The following is an 18,533-nucleotide window of genomic DNA, read 5'->3' on the forward strand; positions in this document are numbered from 1 at the left end:
TTTCAGAAAAGTAATCATTCAAACAAACTCATAATGTTTGAACATAAACATAGGTCTATTACATTTTTAGTGTGAACAGTATAAAAATCAATTAGAATTACCTGCATAAGTATGTCTATGTACTGTCAATATAGAGATTCGTAAAATGGGATGTCAAAGTTTTAAATGTAATAAAGAATGGAAGTCAAGCATGGGTATTTCTATTATTATTGCTTTCTTTTGTCCTTTGTTCTTGGTGTTATGATTAATGTTAAGTTGCCATCATCTTGAAACAACTTTTTGTACAAAAACAAAACAAAACAACAACAACAACATTTCGGTAAAACAAAAAAAACATTTCGGTAAGCCTCATAGTAACTGAAAAGCAAATTTTAGTGGCAGACAATCCAAAAATAATAATCAAGAAAAACACCAGAGAAAAATCATTTATACAAAGAAAAGTAAGAGAGAAAAAAAAGGAGAGAAGGCATGGAAATAAGGGTAGGGAGGGTGAGGGAAGAAGGGAAGGGGATAAAATGATAATAGCAACACCATACTCAAAAATGAGTATAAATTAAGTCATCCAACTAAAAGACATGCGGTAACTGAACATATTTTTAAAAATAAAAAAAAATGGACACTGATGACAAGGAATTCACCTTGTGAATTTTTAAAAGTCTACCACTTACAGCACCATGCACTGGCCGTGAGAGACTGAAACAATATTTCATATGCCAGCAGAATCTAATCCAGATTAAAACACCTACACTGATATAAAATGAGATAGAATTTAAACAAAATATGATTATAAAAAGTAAAGAAATTCATTATATAAGATGTCATGTTGTCATGTTTGCAAAAAAAGCAGTTATAAATGCATATATGTTCAATACCAGAACACCTAAATGCATAAAAGTATTAATAAGCAAAAGAGAGCAATAGACATTAATACAGTAATTGTGAGGAGATTTTAGCACCTCTCATGCATTAATGACCCAGGGAGAAAATCCACTAAGAAATAGAAAAGTGAAATTTATTATGTGAGGGTCTTCTCTGAAAGATGGTGGATTAAACACAAATCTGTAAAAAACACATGGAGGAAAGTCAAGATAAAAAGCAACAAATGCAGAAAAAAAAGATAAAAACTAAGATCCCCTCTATCCATGCTCTTGTGTTGGTTTTATGTAGGGTAACCAAACTAATTCTATTTTATCTGTGCCACAGCCATGTCATATACAGAAGACAGCATTTCACAGCATTCTTCCTCCTTTTCAGTTCTTATATCCTTCCTTTTGCTGTCCCCTAAGCCTGTGGGAGTGGTATGGATGACCTATCGAAAGAAACATGACAGCAAGTAGGAATTTGCATCACTACAAATGATTGAATACCAGTATATATTATATATATATATATATAACATGCATATATATATGATATTCATATATATATATGAAACTAGGATAGAAAAAAGATATTCTAATGATATTCTGCTATTCTCATCATTCAGTGCCTAGCCCCTTCACCATCAGAGAGCTTTGACCTTCCTCCAGCAGTAGATGGGAGCGGATGCAAGGACCCTCAGCCAAACAATAGGTGTAAATCAAGGAACCACATAGGAGAGTGGGAAGAGGGATTGTAGGAAGCAGAGGTAAATGGCACCTGGAGAACACAGTCTACGGAATCAACTAAGCAGGGCAAATAGAGGTTCACAGAGACTAAAATGACAACCACAGGACCTGCATGAGTATGCTAGGTCCTCTGCATATACCTTATAGTTGGGTAGCTTGAGGTTTTTGTAGAACTCCTAACAGTGGTGGTGGGTGTTGTGTCTCTGACTCTTTTGTCTGCCATTGGGACCCTTTTCCTCTCACTGGGTTGCCTCATCCAGGTTTGATACGAGGGCTTGTGCCTAGTCTCATTGCATCTTGTTATGCTCTGTTCTGTTGATATCCCTGGGAGGCCTACTCTTTTCTAAAGGGAAACAGAAGAGGAATCAGTCTAGGAGGAGAGTGGAAAAAAACTGGGAGAAGTGGAAGGAGCGGAACCACCGATAGGGATGTATTATATGAAAGAAGACCAAAGAAAATAAGAAGAGATTTCATTTTAATTATTTGTACATGGTGTTTCTGTGTGGGGTTGTATATGTCTGGATGTCTGCTGAGGTCACAAAGCACTTTCAGTCCCTTGGATCTAGAATTACAGGCGATGTGCCTGACCCAACACGATTGCTGGGAACTGAATTCAGGTTCTCTCAAAGAACAGTAGGCACTCTTACTTGCTGAACCAACTTTTACCCCAAGGGAAACACTTTAAATACAAAAGTATGGGGACAGTGAAATAAAAAATTAATAAAGATTCATGAATCAAAGACTAACCAGAAAAGAATTTGATGAGTTATAGAAATACCACACAATGGAGATTCACATTAAGCAAAAAAAAAAAAAAAAATACAGCTGTAAGACCCAAAACAAAATAAATCCTGAATCATACAAATCATTGATTGAATATATCACACAGCATTACCAAACCAAGGTTGTAATAATAAAGAAAATTAGAAATTAATAATGTAAATATAAACACAAAAATATGTAACAAAATAAGTTGTTTGAATTCCAATTTTAAAAAGTCCTGAAAATGTATGTTAATCAACTAGCAATTATCTTAGAAATTCAAATTTTGGTTTACATACAAAACGAAATAAATCGTCTAAAATCATGTTAAAATTCTAAAACCCAAAGCTAATTTTCTTCCTTACTGTAAAAGCGAAATTATATTGACTATTTCCCAAACTTTCAGGACTCAGTAAGAGTATCTATGGAGAAAATCAAATGAAATTACTCAAAGTAGTAAAAATGAAGATTGAATAAAGAATAAAAGTGTGTCATTATTTCCATTCATTATTATTCTAAGGATCATACTTAATATATATGGTGACAAAAATGCAAAAGTCTCTGAAATAAGAAATGGAAAGTTGAATTTTTCTCAATAGGATATGATCAAATGATCATAAAGAAAAAAGTTCACAAAAGAAAAAACTCAAGCAATATTAATAGTGAATAATGTTCTGTAATAACTGTTTTATATGCAAACACAAATGTCTATTGCTTGTTGTTATTAGATATGTATACTGGTTTTTCTGGTTTCTCAGTGACATGTGCACACACACACACACACACAAACACACACACACACACACACACACACAGTCTCTTTACTAAACTGCCTAGCAACATAATAAGGCTATTGGATTTTTGGAACTTACAGATAAGAGCTATTTCCTATGCAAAGTTCTTCCTTGACTCTCTGTGAAGTATAATTTTCCTGTTCCTCCTATGAAAACTTCTTTCCTATGCATATGCAAAGTGAAATGTAAACTGAGCAAATTGTGCAATATTTGATGATAGAGGCTTAAACAAACCGAAAACCGAAAACTGGACACAGTGTTTCAAAGGGCATTTGCTGTTTTGCCAAAATACGAAGAACAGAGGGAGCATCTGGGACAGTGAGACTCTTTTACTTCTTAGTGGTGGGTTCTTCCAAAACACTGCATCTACCTTCCCTCGACAGTGCTAGGGAAACTTAGAACTTCATGTGGATAAAACAGTATCAAAAACAGTAAAACATTTTGTAAGTTTGGAGTTTTATCGAGTCTGAAAATGTAATTCAATTTAAAAATTTCTACTGCCTTGGAGATTTTAAATTGAAGTTGTTTACTGGCTCTCTCTCTCTCTCTCTCTCTCTCTCTCTCTCTCTCTCTCTGTCTCTCTCTCGCATGCAGACTAGAAATTAAACTTATGACTTGCACTTGCCAAACAAGTGCACTACACTGAGCAATAATGTCCCACCCAGTTTTAACTATTTCTTAATTCAGACATCTAAGAGAATAGTTCTGGAGAACTTCTACTCACTTCATTTTTCAATGTATATGAATAAGAAATATATTAGCTAAAATAACTAACAACAACCCCCCTTGTATTGTGTTCCAAAGAAAATTAAGATCAGAAGAAAATTTTTGAAAAAAATGTCAGAAAAGGTAGAGCTAAGACACATGGTTTTCTGAAACAGGATTATTTGTAACTAGTTGAAATACCTTGTATCACAGTTACTTTGTAAAAGGCCACAGGAACTGGTCAAATATCATTATAAAGGTTAGCTGGGACCTTCCATTCTGTCTCACGACTACTCTGAGATGGTCTTGTGGTTCTTTTCTAATGAAAAAATTACTCCATTTTTAATGTATACATGTCTCAGGGTTAGCCTGGTGAGTGTCCTAAACTTCCATCTATTCATGATGCCCCCCCCACTCCCAGAAAGCCTAACTCAGGCCATGTAATGTATCTTGTTGTCCAGAGAAGTGAGTGTCCTGCATCCCTGATGAGAAACTTCTTCCAGTTCCAGCTACGTATGATGTGACATTATTCCTGGAGAGATGTAGACAAATGTCTATTCACTCCAGATAGGGAAGCAAAGACAGGCCAATGTAAAGATACCACTACAATTCAGTTTGGTGAACCAATGAGTTGTTTACAGCTCCTTACAGGAATATAGATGGAACAGAAATGACTCAAAGGCAGCTGCATCATCAAAGCCCACTCCAGCATGGGTAACAACTGATGGAAGCTGGAAATTGGAAGTTCAATGCACAATCTGATGACATCCCAACATGCTTTCTTTCCATGTAACTCAACTGACCTGAGGTTCCAGGAAGCATTTATTTTGAGGTAGAAGCACACAAACATTGAAGGAACTAGAGGAAAGCTCCAAACTCTCTGATCTTTGGTCAATGTGGAAGCAGGCTCATCTTTCCGGGCCTCCACAAATTCTCCCTTTTTATTCATTTTAGTAAAGCCTGTGCTTCTGCAACAGGACAGATGATTGTGTCTGCCTTGGGTTGAACACTTTACCATTTTCGGAACATGTAAGTTCAAACTATGCAAGTCCATGCCTTAGGCGCCTGGGGGAAAAAGGACCAAAACCCATCACTGACTGCCAAACTCTGTAAACAAAGGGTTAAGGGAGTAAGTACTGGACTCTTTTATCTTTGAGCCAAGTTTCTGCCGAAAGTTCTTCAGCAATTAGCTAAGGATATGCAAGCAGATAATACTTTGTGCATACTTCTATGGCTAATATATCTCCTGATTAAGGGAGTGGAGGGTCACCAGGGTTGGGAATGCCAACTTTTGAATTGGTCTAGAGTATTCAGCTGTATCCAAATATAAATTTGTCTTATCAAACATATAAAATTCAAGAATTCTTTGCTAGTATCAAACCTTTCTTAGACAAATTCTAATCATTTTCTAATCATTAACATCTGCTAAAGCATTAATAGGTTAATACCATAGCAGGATTTAATGGGTCAATACCATAACACAACTTAACAAATCATGATTCTCTTAAATCCATTCTAACCAAAAGGCAAGAAAAGGTTTTTGCAGTGGGTAAGAGTCCAAATGCAACACGGCTTGTAAGCAATTGTCCCAAAGGTAAAAACTCTTAGACTACCCTCTTCATATCTGAAGAGAGGCCCTAGTTACTCCTTGTAACAAGTCTTTTTCCCTTCTTTCAACATTTCAACAGCAGACTGAATACCTCATTGGCAATCTGACTTCTGTGTCAGAAAACAGTCAAAAGTTCATTCTGTGTTTCTGGTCTGGCTCCAAATTAAACAGGAGTCACTAAGTCTGGACGTTTGCGGAGCAAGTCTGTCAAAAAATCTAGGAATCACCAGTCATCACCACGATCTTCTTTGCCTTTTCAGAATGCAGCATGATGTTCTGAGTCAGGAACACTGGTTCTGGTACCCCTTTCCGCGGCCTGCAGCATGGTGGTATGATGAGCTCAGGATCACAGGTTCAGGAACCTCTTTCCTCTTCTCCATTGGAATCAGCAGCAGCTGTGACATCATCGGAGCTGGCATTTCTCTGCTAAGCAAGCTACTGCTTCAAAATAAGAGTTTAATGCATGTCTGCCTAGCTGACAGGTTTAACTTGCTCACTTACCTTTTCACAGACACTTGTCTCACCTGAAGCTGCAATTCCCTGAGGCTACTTTTTGCAGCTTGGCTTTCAGGTTTGGAATCTGGGATCTAGACTTGAAGCTGGGCCATGCAGCAGGGCAAAAGCCATGTTCCCTCTGCTGCTTGGCCATCTTTTCTGGGTACTTGGAACCAGGTGGGTGGTCCCTCGTTGCCTGCTCTGCCTGGGCAGGTCATAGACCACATTCAGTGGTCCTGCCACAGACAGTGACCAGCTGGCAAATTTAGCTCATGTTCTCAGGTGTCTGCCATTACAGCACTCTGAGACTGCCCTGTTTATAAGCTTAGGCGGGTATAGCCTTACTGGCTTTTACTATCCTTGCCTTTAAAAAAAAATCTTGTAATCAAAAAATTAGGAGAATTCCTAAATCCTCTCCTCTGCGAATGATGTAGATTTATCCACATAGGCTCCTGGGTTCATGGTTCAATTAGCCTCTAGGTATTCTCTTTGGCCAGCTCTGGGCACTGAGGTGAAGATAGCCCTTTAAACTTTCCTGCATGCCTTTCCTAGATCCACAGTCAGCATAGGTCAGACTCAGCTTGCCACAGTGCATGCGTGGACTGCCACACTCTTGTCTGAAAATATAATTTTGACCTTCCCTTGTGTCTTAATCAGCTTCCCTCCAAGATGGGAGGCTTTAATCTCTAAGGAAACTATGACACAACACCCAGGTAGCATATCACCCAGGCAGACCCAGGCAGGAGCCCCACATTCAGATTCTTTCTTATTTACCATTGAATTAGAATCAAGCCCATCACTCTGATCAAAAATCAACGTTGCGCATCTAAGGACTGACCTAGGACTGACCTACTAATTCTTCATACTTGATCTGAAATCAAGCGAGCTTGGAAGAACCAAGCTTTCACTGGCCCAAGGCAGGCTACTATCTTGTATCAGACACACAATAAATGAGGTCACAGGGCCAGACCACCTGACAAAACCAAAATCAATGTGAAAGGCTAAAATCATATGTTCCCCCCCCAAATGAGACCTATATAAATGTTGTACACTGATAATTACCTAGATGAACCCCTAAACACAGAGTTTAAAACAACAATCATAAACATAATCAAAGGATCTGAGTAATTTAAAGAGAATATGAATAAAAACCTTAGCCAGTTAAAAGAGGGTGGGAAGCAACTCCCAAGTGAAGTGCAGGCAAACAGTAATAGAAGTCTGCCTGGTGCGATCCTGTCTGCGCCATATTCATCATCCAGGCCTAGTTAACGATCAGCCTAGACTGGTAAGGCCTGCATGCACTCTTCCCAGTCTCCAGAATTGGCCCGGATTGTACAGTTTCCATTGTCAGTCCAGAAGGCTTCCTCTGCTTGATCCTAGTCATATATCCTCCTGAGATGGCTGCAGCCAAACCCACTCACTTCCATGTCAACACTCCAGGGTTAGCCTGGGCTGCACATCCTGTGTCCTCTTGAGATGCACATTTGTGTGGAGCCCTCAATTGCCTCTGCAGCCTTGTTTCTGTGTGGTGGTAACCGGACTTGGGTACTAAGGAACTTCTGCTTCAAGTTCCATTGTTGCTGGTTTCCATTTTCGATCTTACGAACTAGGAAAAAATACCCAAATTTTATACATCCCAATGAATTTCTACACAGTTAGAATTTTAAAAAAAATATTTAAAGACCACAAAACAACAAACTGACCCATCTATTTTTATCTTGGATAGCTGCTATTCTGCCAAAAGTCATTCCCTGTAGTAAATTTTCTAGAATTGTTTTTAATGTGTTATTTTTCTTCCGAGTCTCCTGAACGCTAAGGTTTCAGCTTCCAATAAAGGAAAAGGAAGAGTACACACTATTGAGACTTCCAGATACTTCATAGGAGAGCAGAATGTTGCTGTAAAATTCACCTAAAGAAAAACAAACAAACGGAAACATCGCTTAAACAAAATTAGAGCAATTTCAGGGGGCAGAAATGGGATGTGTGGTATGATAAGATAAAGCACATGTACTCTTAGTCTATTGACGTGAAGACTTGATTGGTTTTGCTTAACTTCCTTCATAATAACATGTCACAATCCACAGCATGGCAGGCCGCTGAAGGAGTAAATGGTTTTATAATGCTGTTTTGCTGCGGTTACAGACTCTGAAGCAGGACAGGCTGAGCTCTCTGCAATCAACTTGAAACAAAGCACACAAGTAGCTCAGCTGCACACATTGCGCCATGTTCTCCCCTCCGTCCGTGGGACTATTAATAAGGGAGCTTATGGGACTCTTCTAAAGCAGATCCAGGGCTCCACCCAGAGAAGGCAAGCCTATAGGACCGATGAGGTATTAGGGACAATTCCAAAGCATGTCCACATGGTGGCGAACACAGCACCATGTCAGACATGCACTAGATGGATGCCAAGCCGCCGAGTCAGCAAGGATCACAGCTGATGCTTCTTGGCTCACGTTTCTGACGGGATTGATATTTAATGTTAGACCAACACCCAGAGTCAGTGAAATGCCCACAGTTTTGTTTTCGCTCTGGGCTACCTCCTCAGGCTTTTAAAGAGGATCACTTGATACAGTAACTGTGTTGTACCCCACCCCATCGTCACCCCACACTATTTAGAGCTGCCTAAAGTAAAGGAGATTTTGTTAGGGCCAAAATTGTTTCGAATTTGGCTTCTGTACAATATGGGCTTTGTGTCCGATGCTCACTGAGAGCATCAACGTTGAATCCAGGTAAAGTTCTGTGGCTGCCTGCTTTCTAAATTTGCTAAAGGCTCACCGAGGGCCAGCATGTGCCTGCCTTAGGAGACTGTCACAAACTGGAATTTGAAAGTTGCCCAGTATATCACAGAGAGTAGGAAGCCACTTTTTGTGGGCATACTATAGTTTCACAGTTCTTGGTCTCAAGTGAACAATTCTTTCTTTGGGAGGAGGCATGAAGCAAACCAAACCAAAACAAAACAAAACAAAAGCATACCTAATCCAAGCCACTTTAAGTGCAGATACCCAGGGAGTCTTACCATAGCCCTTAAGGTCTAGTAATCACCCCTCTGAGTTACTTCAACAAATGATTTTTTTCTTTTTCAATTTGGCTGCAGTATTAGTAAATATGTATTTATTTTTGACCTAATCTCAACCCACAGTTGTCTTTCTCCACTTTTAGCAGAATGTACTGTGTACAGTTGTGTACTCTGTGTTAATATATTAGAAATCTGCAGGTCTGTTTTCTACATGTTATACTGCTAGTTAATTACAATAAAAACTTTTACTAAGGTCTAGAACAAGTTTAGTATTCCTAGAAAGTAAATAAAAGAAAACAATAAAGAAAATTATGCTATTTTGTCATGACTTAGAGAATTATTTTGCTTCTTCTGCCCCCTTGTGGTGAGCCAAGGATGTTGCCCAGCATAAACTAAAATGAAGAGGCAAGCGTGGATTAGGTGTGTGTGTCAAGGTGAGTTTAAAGAAAACACTTGCACTTTCTTGGTTGAGAAAAGTATTTCAAATTATAAATATCTCAAAATCATCTCTGAATCAATATTTATCTAACTGCCAAGCTTAAAGAATTCAAAACTATCTCCAATAATTTTTTATTTACTCTTAAATATTTTAGCTCCTAATAAGAAAATTGAATAGACTTGATTATAATTTATTTTTCTTTATCTTTTCTCTTTATTGTTTCTTTTTTTGTGACTTTAATTATGTAATTTCTCCATTTTCTTTTCTCTCTCAAAGCCCTTTCATAAATCCTCCTTTCTCCCTTCCAAATTCATGGCCATTATTTCCCCACTAATTGTTGTTACAATTGTGTGTGTGTGTGTGTGTGTGTGTGTGTGGTATGTGTTCTTAAATACACCCTGTTCAGTCTGAGCAATGTCACTGGTAGGTATGTTTTCAAAATGGATTATTATGAACTGGTTATCCAGTCGATGTGTTCTTGCCCAGAGAGGATAATTCTCCCAGCAGCCAGCCGCATTCCTCCCTTTACCTGTGGCTCCAGCACTGTCAGGAACTTCAGCGACAAAGTCTCACAAACATAGCTTCCAAAACACGAGCTGAACAAGGATGGCATCAGTAAACACACTAAAGCAGATGAGAGAAAGACCACAGAGTCTCAGCTCTAGTTACATTTCACAGAGTTCAAGACTTTTCTTTCAGTGGATGCTGAGAAACTAGAATGCTGAGACAATCACAAGGAAAGTCACAGGAAGCAACCTGGCAGGTGACCTTTCGCAGGTGGCCTTTTGCATTCGTTTAATGTACCATGGATTGTTTTAGAAAGCATTTATCATTTTCTGGGGGGAAAAAAAGTCAACTGAGTTATTTTCATCCCAGGGAGCAAGAGGCAACTTACACATCCATGGTTGGGTGTTGCAATTGCTACTGCAAGGCAGATTTGGACTCCAGCAGATGGTTGTCAGTCCCTGGCTTAATTTTTAAATATTCAGACTTACAGGTTGCAAAAGTGTCTAGCAATAACTGCCTCATGAGATGCTTTAGTAACTAATAGCTAAACGTGGCTAGTGTCTTTTGATTTCTAAATTTTAACTGTTTAAACAGGCAGTCTCTAAGCTACAATATCATGTCAATATTATACTCAACTTAGTCCTTCTTATTCATGATTCATTTTATCTTCTCCTGTGCACATTCTTCTCTCGTGAACTGCACCATATGCTGTTGTGTTTTCCTTTTAAGCGGCACTCGAGAGTTTTAGCTTTCTGGGTTTGGGTGAGGGAGCGAATTCTTAAATGAGATAAATACGAATGAACACAGATATAAGTAAGATGTATTTTTCCCAATGTGAACCGAAGTTCCTAGAAAAAATATCCCCAGTTTAAATCAAAAACTATGAAAGATTAACTGACTAGAACTTCTATGGGTGTGCGGATTGGAGTATTGCAGACACTCTTATCTTATGCTAGCTTTAGCCTCTTGATAGTCATTCATTGCCAGACTAATATTTCACCTAACAACTGGCGGGGGAAGCAGGTAAAACCTACTAAGAGAGCAGCAGTTTCTACAAATCCAAAAGCAAAGAATGTCATCAGTTAGCATTTGAGACCCATAGCAGAGAATCCCTCCTGTTACTGTAACATGCTTTTAAAGGGTTTTGACTTCTGGTTTTCGTTACTCTGTTGCTATGACACTGTTACTATGTTGGAACATGGCATTTTGGATAACCAGGCCATGGCTACTCATAACGGCTCCATAATTAACTATCTCTTATTCCACTTAAGCCTAGGGCAGAGTTTGTCCATCAGCACTAAGTAGGGTCAGAAGATTCAGTGTGGCAATAGCTTTCATTCTTTTATTATTTTATTGAAAATAGATTCTACTCTCATATAATACATGCTGACCACAGTTTCCCCTCCTCTACTCCCTTCAGCTTCCCCCTATCTCTCTTCTCCCCTCCACCCCCAGATTTTTCAAGCAGGCCTCTAAAGGACAAGAGCCCAAAAGGCCAAAACAAAATACAATAAGGCAAGGCAAAAGCCCTCATGTCGAGGCTGGACAAGGCAACCCAATAGGAGGAAAAGGGTCTCAAGAGCAGGGAAAGGAGTCGGAAATGCACCCACTCCCTCTGTTAGGAATCCTGTAAAAGGTCAAAGCCAACAGCCTTCACATACACTCAGAGGACAAGGTAATATGTCACTTCAAAATCTAAAACCAAGGGAAACCCGAGTGCAAACAATGCCGTGTGCCCATAGGGATACACCCAGCACACACAGAAACACTGTACTTTTTTATTATTATTTTTCATGAAAAGTATCTACCAATTAGGCCTTTGGTTACCCTAAACAAGGACCCATCATTTCCTTAAACTCATTTTTCTCATTTATAAAATAATAATGTAAGGCCTGGTCAATCATTATAGAAAAGTATGCTGGTCTCTTCTGTAACAATTCCCCACCCTGAAGTGTCTGCATAGCTTTCTTTCATAACTACAGGGTTCTAAGTATACCTTTGAATTGGGGATGGTTTGGATGGGTACCTTGTAAATGCTGTGTGTGATCTTGCACTCCATCGTAAGCCCATGAGCTCTAAGACGGTGCTTCTCAATACAAGCTTCTGAGTCTCTCTGGTCCTCAAAGGTATTTTTTGATAGCCCACAGCTTCAGAGTCGAGAAACCTTTCTCAAACTACTTTCAACTTTTGATGATTTTTTTTAAAACATTATTTTCGCTTGGTAAGTACAGTTGCCAGCAGAAAACAACATACTGGAAAAGAAAAAGAACCATTTTTCTCCATGTGTTGAGCTCTCAGCAATTAGAACCATTCAAAACAATAAAATGAGCCAAATAAGACAAGATTCAAAATGTGTGTGGTGAAGCTGTAGCAATGTTGATGAAGGCTGTCAAACTCCAAAAACCCTGTGCCATGTTTGGTGGAAATCTCCAGGGCTCTTTCTCAAAACATGAAGAAAGGATGTCGTAAACTCTGATAGAAAGCAAGAGCCAAGCTTTTATGGATTTCATGGGGCCAAACATGGCATGCTAGTGATTTTAAGGGGTCTTACTTCATTGGAACAAAAGATCCTTTAGGAAAACATCAAAATAATAAAGCTGATGCCAAGATGAAGTGGCAAACGGATGGGGTGAATTTGATAAGGACAACTGATCCAAATACAGGTGGCTGGCCTATCAATTCCAGAGTAAACACACTGGGAAGGCCGCACTGGTCACACAAAAATCACACAGAAAGGAAAAAGCAGGAGGAAGATGAATGGACTGCTAGGTGTGGGTTTCAGTTGGGTTATTTTTAGAAGCATCTAGCAACTCAAAAAAGGAGTTCAAACTTGACTTCCATTCACAAATACTTTATAAACCACAAAAAATCACAATTAAAAAAATTGAATAGAACATATGTGTGGTTTTCAGGAGTTAAATTGAGCAATTTATTTTCTTGAGGTGATCCTCATTTCGTTTGATCTGATAATTATTTAAAAATTAAATAAAAATTCTTACCTAAACAAGCATTTTATTATAAAATAATATCCACTATGCAACAAATTTACATCTTATTTTAAATTTTAAAATTTACATTTTATTATAAAGCAATGCTGTGAGTACATTATTTCTTATTAGTATATGTTTTATTTCTGCACATATATTAGAAATGATATAATGAGTACTGAGATTATGACTTTTATTTAAAAAAATAAATATAATCTTTCACACATATATTTTTAAGCCATGAAAGACGGCTTTCTCTCTTTAAATGTTCGTATATTATTTATTATCAAACACATTAAAATAAATACAAAAATGCAGATAAAATTAAATCTGTCCATGTAACTTGGTTTACCTCTTTCTTTCTAAGTCATGATAACAAATAACCACGTTTTGTAACACTGATGAAAGACACACCTGTCCCAAAGAACAAGACAAGCAGACGGCCAAGCCTCCTATTTTATATGATGTTCACACAAACAAAAGAGAAAGCAAACATTATTCCCTCTGCTTTCATAGCACAAAAGATTAAAACACCAGCTGGTGTTGCCTTCCTGAAGCCATCAATCACAGACACGATTGCCTAACAGCAACTGGAAGAGGAAAACATTTTATAAACTAAGGTGAAGTTATATGGAGAGAAGAGACCCACCTCATCCATTTGAGGATTTCTGGATGCTCACATGCACACACAGACACACACACACAGACACACACACACACACACCACATCCTCACCATGCGTGTGATCTTTATCTACATATTTAAAAGGTATCAGAGGTATCGGTTCTGACACAGCTGCCTACCAGGAAACCATGACCAGTTCACGATAATGAGCATGTCTCTCACCCCTGACCATTTCCTTTCAGATCATTTGGATTGTGCATTTACTGTACAAAATGAAAGGCTTTGCAATGACATTTCCATTCAAATTCACCATGTACTATGGCTGTATTTAACTGCCATTAGTCTCTCCTCCTCCTCTCTCCTGCCTTCACTAATCCTTTTCTTATTTTCAAAGAATCTTCCTTTTCCATTTTCATTGGGTGTGTGTGTGTGTGTGTGTTGCAGGTCCACATAAGAGAGAAAATATGGCATTTGCCGAATGGTACTTGTCTTTCTGAGACAGTTGTTTTAATGATCCACAGTTACATACATTTTCTTGTAAGCAAAATAATGTTGTTCTTCTTTAAGGCTGCATAAAAGTCTGTTGTGTATGTGATAGTTATCATGATTGTCAGCTTGACTGCATTAAAAAACACCTAGGAGCATTCCTGCCAGGAAGCAGGTAGACTACCTGCAGGCCTTCACCTTGCTTCCTCCAGATAATATTCCCTTTTCTCATGCCACGCTCTGCAACAGAATGCCTGTTTCAGCCATCTGTCCACACTGACCCCTAACTCCAACTGATCCTCCAGTATTCTTCTCCTAACTGTCCTCCCCCTACTCTGGTTTATTTCAGTACCCAACTCCAGCAGGCTCTCTCTGGGAAACCACAGGTCACTTCTGACAGGGAAAAAGAGAGTTAACTACATGTCCTCACGTCCTCTTTTTCTCCAAGTCCAGTCCCTCACCCATCCTCAGCTCTCTGGGAGACCTTCTCCTGTGCTTTCTCCTAACTCCGTACTCTCAGTCTCGGGGGAATAACTAAGCAATCCTGGTGGAACACGCAACTTTCTACCCTCTTAACAAGGTCCAGTTGTGCGCCCAGCTTTTTCCCATTCCCAAGTTTCAAGTCCCAGTAGACAGAAACATCTTTTACCTGAAACCCCTGTGCTCCCACCTATCAGGAATTCAGAAGATTTTCCAACAGGCAACATAGCCACCACACTCTTCTAAGAACCTGAGAGAATACAGAAACAAGGGAACAAAACACACACACAACAAAGATAAGAACAGATATCAGCATATGGAACTACAATCCCCACCATCCCAGACGTCTAGATGCCAGCATAAAAACAAAATTAATAACATCCAGTCCAATATGAATGCACTAGAGGCCAACATCCCTACCACAACAGACCCTGAATATTCCAACATATTTGAAGCACAAACAAAAGACCTTAAAACAGCCTTTATGAATATGGCGGAGGTCTATAAAGAGGAAATGGATAATTTCCTTAAAGAAATCAATGAAAGCACAAACAAACAATGGAAGGAAATGAATAAGACTGTTCAAGTCCTGAAAATGAAAAAGTATCAATAAAGAAAACCAAACCTGAGGGAAATCTGGAAATGAAAAATTTAAAAACTCAAACAGGAACAAACCGCAGAGGCAAGTTTCACCAAGAGAATACAAGGGATGGAAGAAAGAATCTCAGGCATTGAAGACACAATGGAATAAACAAATATATCAGTCAAAATGCTAATAAAAACTATTGGCACAAAATATCCAGGCAATTGGAGACACAATGAAAAGACCAAATCTAAGAATGCTAGTAATAAAGGAAGGAGAAGAAAGTCAGGTCAAAAGCACAGAAAATATTTTCAATAAAACCATAGAAGCAAATTTCCCTAACCCAAAGAAGGAGATACCAAATAAAGTACAAGAAGCATACAGAACAACAAAGAGACTGGTGAAAAAGAGAAAGTCCCCTGGGCAGTAATCAAAACACTAAATGTACGGAGCAACGAAAGAATAATAAAAACAACCACTACGCAAATCAATATGACTGTTACTCAGAAAACTGCGAATCAATATACCTCAAGACATTGTTAAGGTATTAATTATTTTAATTAAATTAATGAAATTAAATTAAGTAAATTTAATTAAATTAATTAAGGTATAAATTATTAAGACCCAGTTATTCCACTCATGTGACTCTACCTAAAAGTTGCTCCATCCTACCACAAAGACACTTGCTCAACTGTGTTCATAGCAACTTTATTCATTATAGCCCAAACTGGAAACAACCTAGATGTCCCTCAATCGAAGAATGGATAGAGAAAGTGTGGTGCATTGACACAATGGAGCACTACTCAGCTGTTAGAAATGATGACATCGTGAAATTTGCAGGCAAATGGAATGAACTAGGAGAAAAAAATACATCATCCCAGGTGAGGGATCCCACACTAAGATCCAAATGAAACTGCCAAACAATGGGGAAGACAGAGTTCCAATTAGCCACCTCTTGTCACCAAACAAAGCACCCTGTTCTGGGTTTAGGTGGCATCTAATTGAGTTTTACCCAAAGGGTCCCCCACAGGAACCCCCTTCCCCAGGAAAAACCCAGGCTTTTGGAGGGGTCTACACCAGGCCTCTGTGTTTACGTTTTGGCTTTCATTTTAGTGTTTTGATGGGATTCTTAAGTGTGTGAATGAGTGGGTGTCTGACTATTGTGTCTTCTCTTGGGCTCTTTTCCTTCTGTTGGCTTGGCTTGTCCCATTTGATGTGATAGTTTTTAACAACATGAACCATCACATATCTTCTGGAAGATGGAAGATGCAATGAATGATGACATTTTGAATATCAACTATAGGACAGGACTCATATTCAAGAGTAATTAACCAACAACAGGCTTTTGTTGTTGTTGCTACAATTTGATTTGATTGTAGTTTTTTTTATTTCACAGTTGCATATTCATTTCTAGACCAATGCAACCACAAAATCTAGAAATGAATATACAACTGTGAAATAAAAATTGGTTTTTTGTTTTGTTTTTATAAAAATACATTTGTTTCATATATCTTTTTCTATCCCTCTAAATTGATATCTATGGTCAAATGTGCAAATCCAGATGTAAATACAGATATATGAATCCAGATGTGCGGATCCAGATGTTCTTATCAAGATGTAAATACAGATGTGTAAATATAAATGTCGGATCCAGATGTGTGAATCCAGATGTTCAGATCCAGATGTAAATACAGATGTGTGAATCCAGATGTGTGAATCCAGATGTTCGGATCCAGATGTTCGGACACAGATGTGCAAACCCAGATGTTCTGACCAAGATGTGCGAATCAAGATGTAAATACAGATGTATGAATCCAGATGTGCGGATCCAGATGTTTTTATCCAGATGTAAATACAGATGTGTAAATATAAATGTCGGATCCAGATGTGTGAATCCAGATGTACAGATCCAGATGTTCAGATCCAGATGTGCAAATCCAGATGTTCAATCCAGATGTGCAAATCCAGATGTTAAGATCCAGATGTTCAATCCAGATGTTCGGATCCAGATGTGCAGATCCAGATGTGCGAATCCAGATGTTCAGATCCAGATGTTCAATCCAGATGTGCAGATCCAAATGTTCGGATCCACATGTGCAAATCCAGATGTTCAATCCAGATGTGCGAATCCAGATGTTCGGATCCAGATGTGCAGATCCAGATGTGCGAATCCAGATGTGCGAATCCACATGTTCAGATCCAGATGTGCAGATCCAGATGTGCAGATCCATATGTTCAATCCAGATGTGGAATCCAGATGTTCAATCCAGATGTGTGAATCCAGATGTGCTGATCCAGATGTGTGAATCCAGATGTTCAGATCCAGATGTGCGAATCCAGATGTTAAGATCCACATGTTCAAATCCAGATGTTCAGATCCAGATGTTCAGATCCAGATGTTCAATTCAGATGTGCGAATCCAGATGTTAAGATCCAGATGTTCAGATCCAGATGTTCAATCCAGATGTTCGGATCCAGATGTTCAAATCCAGATGTGTGAATCCAGATGTTCAGATCTAGATGTTTCATCCAGATGTGCGAATCCAGATGTTCGAATCCAGATGTGCAGATCCAGATGTTCATATCCAGATGTTCAATCCAGATGTGCGAATCCAGATGTTCGGATCCAGATGTTCAGATCCAGATGTGAAAATCCAGATGTGCGAATCCAGATGTTCAGATCCAGATGTGCAGATCCAGATGTTCAATCCAGATGTGGCATCCAGATGTTCAATCCAGATGTGTGAATCCAGATGTGCAGATCCAGATGTGCGATCCAGATGTTCAGATCCAGATGTGCGAATCCAGATGTGCAGATCCAGATGTGCAGATCCAGATGTTCAATCCAGATGTGGCATCCAGATGTTCAATCCAGATGTGTGAATCCAGATGTGCAGATCCAGATGTGCGATCCAGATGTTCAGATCCAGATGTGCGAATCCAGATGTGCAGATCCAGATGTGCAGATCCAGATGTTCAATCCAGATGTGCGAATCCAGATGTTCAGATCCAGATGTGCAGATCCAGATGTGCATATCCAGATGTTCAATCCAGATGTGCGAATCCAGATGTGCAGATCCAGATGTGGAAATCCAGATGTGCGAATCCAGATGTTCAGATCCAGATGTGCAGATCCAGATGTTCAATCCAGATGTGGCATCCAGATGTTCAATCCAGATGTGTGAATCCAGATGTGCAGATCCAGATGTGCGATCCAGATGTTCAGATCCAGATGTGCGAATCCAGATGTTAAGATCCAGATGTGCAGATCCAGATGTGCAGATCCAGATGTTCAATCCAGATGTGCGAATCCAGATGTTCAGATCCAGATGTGCAGATCCAGATGTTCAATCCAGATGTGCGAATCCAGATGTGCAGATCCAGATGTTCATATCCAGATGTTCAATCCAGATGTGCGAATCCAGATGTTCGGATCCAG

Source organism: Microtus pennsylvanicus, chromosome 16 (assembly GCF_037038515.1).
Source record: "Microtus pennsylvanicus isolate mMicPen1 chromosome 16, mMicPen1.hap1, whole genome shotgun sequence".
NCBI classification, from domain to species: domain Eukaryota; kingdom Metazoa; phylum Chordata; class Mammalia; order Rodentia; family Cricetidae; genus Microtus; species Microtus pennsylvanicus.